Raw genomic sequence first — 5,625 nt, forward strand, 5'->3', positions numbered from 1 at the left:
TGGCAGACAGTTCAGTCTCTGCTCCCAGCAGTTCTGTCCTCTGGTTACGTCAGATTTGCCTGCAAGAGCCCCTCAATGCCAATGCCGCCTACCACAACGGCCAGTAGCCACACGTGGCTGTTTCCATTATAATTAAAAGTGAATAAAATGAAAATGCTGTTCCTTGGTCAGCAGGGCTGCGTTCCTTCTGGAGGCTCTAGGAGAGAATCGTGTTTTGCCTTTTCCAGCTTCTAGAGGCAACGTGCATTCGCTGGCTTGTGGCCCATCCGCCATTCTCAAAGCAGGCAGCCTCTCCCTGACCCTGCGTCTGTTGCCACGGCTCCTGGCTCTCCCGTCCTCTCGTGAGGACCACTGTGATGACCTGGGGCCCACCTGGTGATCCAGGCTAAGCTCCCACCTCAAAATCCTTAACCACATCACACCTGTGAGGTCCCTCTGCATGTGAGGTAACAGTTTCACAGGTTCTGGGATTAGGATATGGACGTCTTTGGGGGCCCCCGTTCCACCTGCCACAGTAAATTCCAGCTGACACGGAGAGGCAGGTAGGGCTCCAGCCCACTTCTGCGCTCTGCCTTTTCCCTGCCCTGTGTCTTACCCTGTGAGCCCTGTGGACAGGACGCTGGCAGAAAACTCGGAAGAACAAGGGGCCCCTCAGCTCTTGGGGTTTCAAGGCAGCATGAAAAGAAGTGCCTCTCCCTCTGTCCCAAGCCTCCCAGCCGAGGACATGGCATCTCTGAGGTTCGGGGATTAGGGGTGAGCGTGGAGGCAGCAGGCTCGTCCCTGCCCCTCGTAGAGCGTTTGCACTGGAGCTGGGGTCCCCGTGAGCGCAGCTGAGTACCCGCCTCTCAGGCAGGCTCATATGCTGGGGATGCTGAGCTGTGACCCAGGCCTTCTTCCCCTGTGGGCCGCCACGGAGGTGGTCGCACCTCAGTGTCGGATCTGCACAACTGCTAATGTCCTGGGGACCCAGGGAGGAGGGGCAGGGGTTCGTTGCCGTGTTCTTCACCAGCTGAAGAGCTGGAACTCCCTCGCGGAGACAGTCACCCATTTTATTCATTTAGGCAGCGTTAGAAGCAGCTTCTTGCCCAGTGTAAATGTGCCTGCTGCAGAAACAGAAAAGGGAAGGGAGGGCTTTGTTTTAAATGTCACTGCTTATTATTACCTTGTTGGAACGATTCTTTTTTTCTTTTTAATATTTCCACTTTTAATTTATTAGGCTTATATTGACAAAGAAACCATAAGCTCGTTATTTATTTAATTTATTTATTTTTGGCTGCATTGGGTCTTTATTGCTGCATGCAGGCCTTCTCTAGTTGCAGCCAGTGGGGGCTACTCTTCGTTGCGGTGCGTGGGCTTCTTCTCATTGCGGTGGCTTCTCCTGTTGCAGAGCACAGGCTCTAGGCGTGTTGGCTTCAGTAGTTGTGGCACACGGGCTCAGTAGTTGTGGCACGTGGGCTCAGTAGTTGTGGCACACGGGCTCTAGAGCGCAGGCTCAGTAGTTGTGGTGCATGGGCTTAGTTGCTCTGCGGCATGTGGGATCTTCCCGGACCAGGGCTCAGACCTGTGTCCTCTGCATTGGCAGGTGGATTCTTAACCACTGGGCCACCATGGAAGCCCTGGAACGATTCTTTTCACCCCCTGCAGACACAACAGGGAGTTCTGAGGGCAAACTCTCCCTTTGGGTTTGAGACGCCTTTCCCTGGAGGGCTGTTGCAGAAGGGCACTCAGACCCCACCAGAAATGACTGTCCTGGGCTTCTGTCCAGACAACCTAATATGCGGGAGTGACCTCCCCCGAGAGACGGCCACTCCTGCACCCATTTGCAGATGAGGAGACCGAGGCACAGCAGGTTCCTGGCTTGACCCTGCCCACGTTCAAGCCCAGGCCTGTTGGACCCCAGAGCTCGAGGACCCCAAGGCTCCTCCCCAGGGCCCAGTAGCCTGAGGGAACTGGGGGCCCTGGGGGGCTGCTCCGGGCTCAGAGAGCCTGCCTGTCGTGGAGACACTCATGGGGACTGTCTGGTTGTGTCAGGGCTAATCTGTCCCTGCTTCAGAGGCTCAGAGGAAAACTGGGTGGTCCCTTCCTGGCCTCCTTCCTGGATCCGGAGTGGCCCCAACACCCCACCCCTGTCCAAGGTGGCACATGGCACCCAGTGCCACCAGGAGATGCTGTTTCTCCCCTTGAGCAGGTCACCCCACTCTTTTATATATATATATATATATATATATATATATAATTTATTTATTCATTTTTGGCTGCGATGGGTCTTCGTTGCTGCACGCAGGCTTTCTCTAGTTGCAGTAAGCGGGGGCTACTCTTCATTGCAGCGTGCAGGGCTCCTCCTTGCGGTGGCTTCTTGTTGCAGAGCACGGGCTCTAGGCACGCGGGCTTCAGTAGTTGTGGCATGTGGGCTCAGTAGTTGTGGCTCGCGGTCTCTAGAGCGCAGGCTCAGTAGCTGTGGCTCACGGGCTTAGTGGCTCCGTGGCATGCGGGATCTTCCCAGACCAGGGCTTGAACCCTTGTCCCCTGCATTGGCAGGCGGATTCTTAACCACTGCGCCACAAGGGAAGCCCCAGTCACCCCACTCTTAAATAAACTAGTCACCCTGTGGGCGGATGTGGATGTGTGGCCTAGTGGAAAGTCCCCAGGCAGCGTCGCGGCACTTCGGAGCACGCGGTCAGGGCGGAACGCATCTCACCACCGGCCCTCGTGGCAGGTCGGGCCTGCTCTGGCAGTTTCTGAGACAAAGGGAGCAGCAACCAAGCTAGACTCGAGCTGGGGTCGCCCCCTGCTCAGATGGGCCCCAGTGTCCCGGCTCAGACCTCTGTGCCTAGGGGAGGGTGGAAAGAGCCCGGCCTTGCTGGGTTGCTCGGGCTGAGAGCGGCCACGATGCTAGTTGAGGCGAAGTGTCTACACAAGTGTCCCCGTCCGGCTGGAGTCTGCAGTGGCCCGCTGTCCACACGGGGCTACGTTGGTTCAGGCGTGATGGGGCACCCGCTCTCGTGGGGCTCCCCAGCTGGGAGGGAGGCAAACATCAGACAGGCCATCAGATGGGTTGGATACCCTGAAGGAGAGGAGCTCTGTTCTAGAAAGAGAGCGACGGGGGGCGCCCGAGCTGCCGTGAGAGGGTGGACCGGGCTGGGCAATGGGGCAGGGGCGGCGTGGGCTCTGTGGGGTGGAGGTGTCTGTTCCCACAAAGCTGGGACCCATTGCTGGGGACCCTCCACCACTGTGGACTGGCCGCTCTACACTCTTGGATGTTGGGGGAGCCTAGTGATGTTGCAGTGGGTAGTGGGAGCGGACGAGGCGCAGGAGGTGAGGGATTTGGTGGGAGCCTTCCCAGCATCTGGGAGCTGACGAACCGTGGACATGGCTGGGGCTGCCCTGAGGTGCTTCTGACCACCCCATCCCCAGCGAATGACCACAGACCCCAGAGTGCACTTTCTGAGCCAAGGGTCAGGGAAGGGGAGGCCCTCAGCAGCACGGGGGTCTGTCCTTGTCAGTTTCAAATTAGGTCCCAGGCCCTCAATGACCTAGTCCGTCTTCCAGCTTTCAAGCACCTTCCCGTGGTGGCCAGCCAGTGGTAAATAAAGACTGTGGGCTGTGAGAATAAAGATGTCACCATCTCTGAGAGGTGAAGAGGCTGGTGTTTTGGCTATAATTGAAGTTTTCACGACTTTTAAGAAGTGACCAGGGACTTCCCTGGTGGTCCAGTGGCTCAGAAACCACCTGCCAATGCAGGGGACAGAGATTCGATCCCTGGTCTGGGAAGATCCCACCTGCTGTGGGGCAGCTAAGCCTGTGCGCCGCAACTGCTGAGCCCACGTGCCACAACTACTGAAGTCCGCGCGCCTAGAGCCCGCACTCTGCAACAAGAGAAGCCCCCCCTCGCTGCAACAAGAGAAAGCCCGCGCACAGCAACGAAGGCCCAACGCAGCCAAAAAATTTAAAAATTTAAAAAGGAAGCGGCCACTCTGTCTCCTACCATGAGTGACACTCAGGATGGCGTCCTCTTGTGTCTAATGCCCATAATCAACTTCTTTGTTGTTTGAAACCACTCTTGATTAGAAGTTTCTTCGGATTTCTACCCGAAACGAGACGTGATTAGCCACGTGGTTGGTGGGGGGGCTTGCACAGGAGACAAAGCAAGGGTGTGTTTCCATCTGTTCTTTTTTTTTTTTTTTTTTTGGCGGTACGCGGGCCTCTCACTGTTGTGGCCTCTCCCGTTGCGGAGCACAGGCTCCAGACACGCAGGCTCAGCGGCCATGGCTCACGGGCCCACCCGCTCTGCGGCATGTGGGATCTTCCCGGACCGAGGCACGAACCCGTGTCCCCTGCATCGGCAGGCGGACTCTCAACCACTGCGCCACCAGGGAAGCCCTCCATTTGTTCTTTGAACAAACGGTCAGTGTTGCAATGCCCCGAATTCACTGCCCCCGCATCCCTGCCCCTTAGCCAGGGAGTTCTGGCGGGTTTCCTCTTGATGGGGGGTCTTGTCCCTCCCTGCCTCTCGGCTCATGGACCCCAAGTCTTCTGTCTGGTCGTGGGTGAGAGGGTGCTGGCTGGCACTGGGGCTGGCATGATGGGGACAGGCAGGGACGCCTGGAGACCCTTGGGGATGCCCACCTCCCCTTCCTGCTCCCCTGGAAGCGGCCCATGTGGGCCGTGTGGGGGCTGTTCCCAGGGTGGGCCCAGGCACTTTGCATGCCATGGATAACCGCTCCCGCTTCTACCTGCCCACGCGCTCACCACCCTAACAGCCACACACTGCCCCAACTTGTCTGTCTTCCTGGTCTCTAAACATCTTTTGTGGGGGCCTGTCTCCATGGAGCTGGGACATTGGGGTTCCCGGGGTGTTCAAAGGTCCCTGCAGTCAGCGCCGGTCAGGCCTGGCCAGGGATTTCCTTGAGCTCAGCCCAGAACCAGGCTGCATTTGGGATGGTGGTCCTGACCACGTCAGTGGAAAGGAATAGTGCTGCGTCAGGGTCCAAAACAGCACTGCTGGCGGTAATGACCGCACTGCATGCCTCCTGCCACCAGGCAGGAGCCTCGGCACCTGGCTCGTTTCATGCCAGCCCCATGGTTACCCCGTGAGGCAGCTTGTTTATACGAGAAAAGCTGGGCTCCACGAGATGAAGTCGAGGACGGGAGGCCAAGGCCAGTGGTAGTTGGGAGCCCTGACCAGGAGGGCGGGGGCAGAAGGGATGCTCTAGGGTAGATGTTCAGGACTCAGGGGCATGGGGAGTGCAGAGAGGTTGGGGCAGGGTGGAGGGAGAGCAGGACCCCCACGACAGTGTTACAGGAACGTGTGACTGTCTACAAGGGAAACTGCTGGTGTGGGAGGTGGGGAGCACCTGGAGACTCTGACCATGGGCAGGGCCGCAGGGATGTTGTCGGAGGGCAGATCCGCAGCTCAGAGGAGAGCGCTGGCCCAGTGGGCGACACTGACCGGGAGGGGAGCCTGACGGGACGGACGCAGTCCCACCTGCACAGAGGGTAGGGGGACGTGGGCTGAAGTGCAGACAGTGGCTCCAGGGGCACTTAGGGCCACGGTCAGCGCAGCAGCTTGGCCTGATGGTGCATGTGACGCTGCCCTCTGACCAGCATCGGCAACGCTGGAGCCAG

At 58.3% G+C, this 5,625-nt stretch overlaps 1 protein-coding gene across 1 annotated transcript in view; it reads left to right on the forward strand.

Moving 5' to 3' along the window:
• Window positions 1-5,625, forward strand: part of ACOT7 (acyl-CoA thioesterase 7) — a 66,107-nt gene that overhangs the window by 43,963 nt on the left and 16,519 nt on the right. The window lies entirely within an intron of this gene.

Source organism: Neophocaena asiaeorientalis, unplaced genomic scaffold (assembly GCF_003031525.2).
Source record: "Neophocaena asiaeorientalis asiaeorientalis breed wild unplaced genomic scaffold, Neophocaena_asiaeorientalis_V1.1 scaffold1247, whole genome shotgun sequence".
In the NCBI taxonomy this organism is placed as follows: Eukaryota; Metazoa; Chordata; class Mammalia; order Artiodactyla; family Phocoenidae; genus Neophocaena; species Neophocaena asiaeorientalis.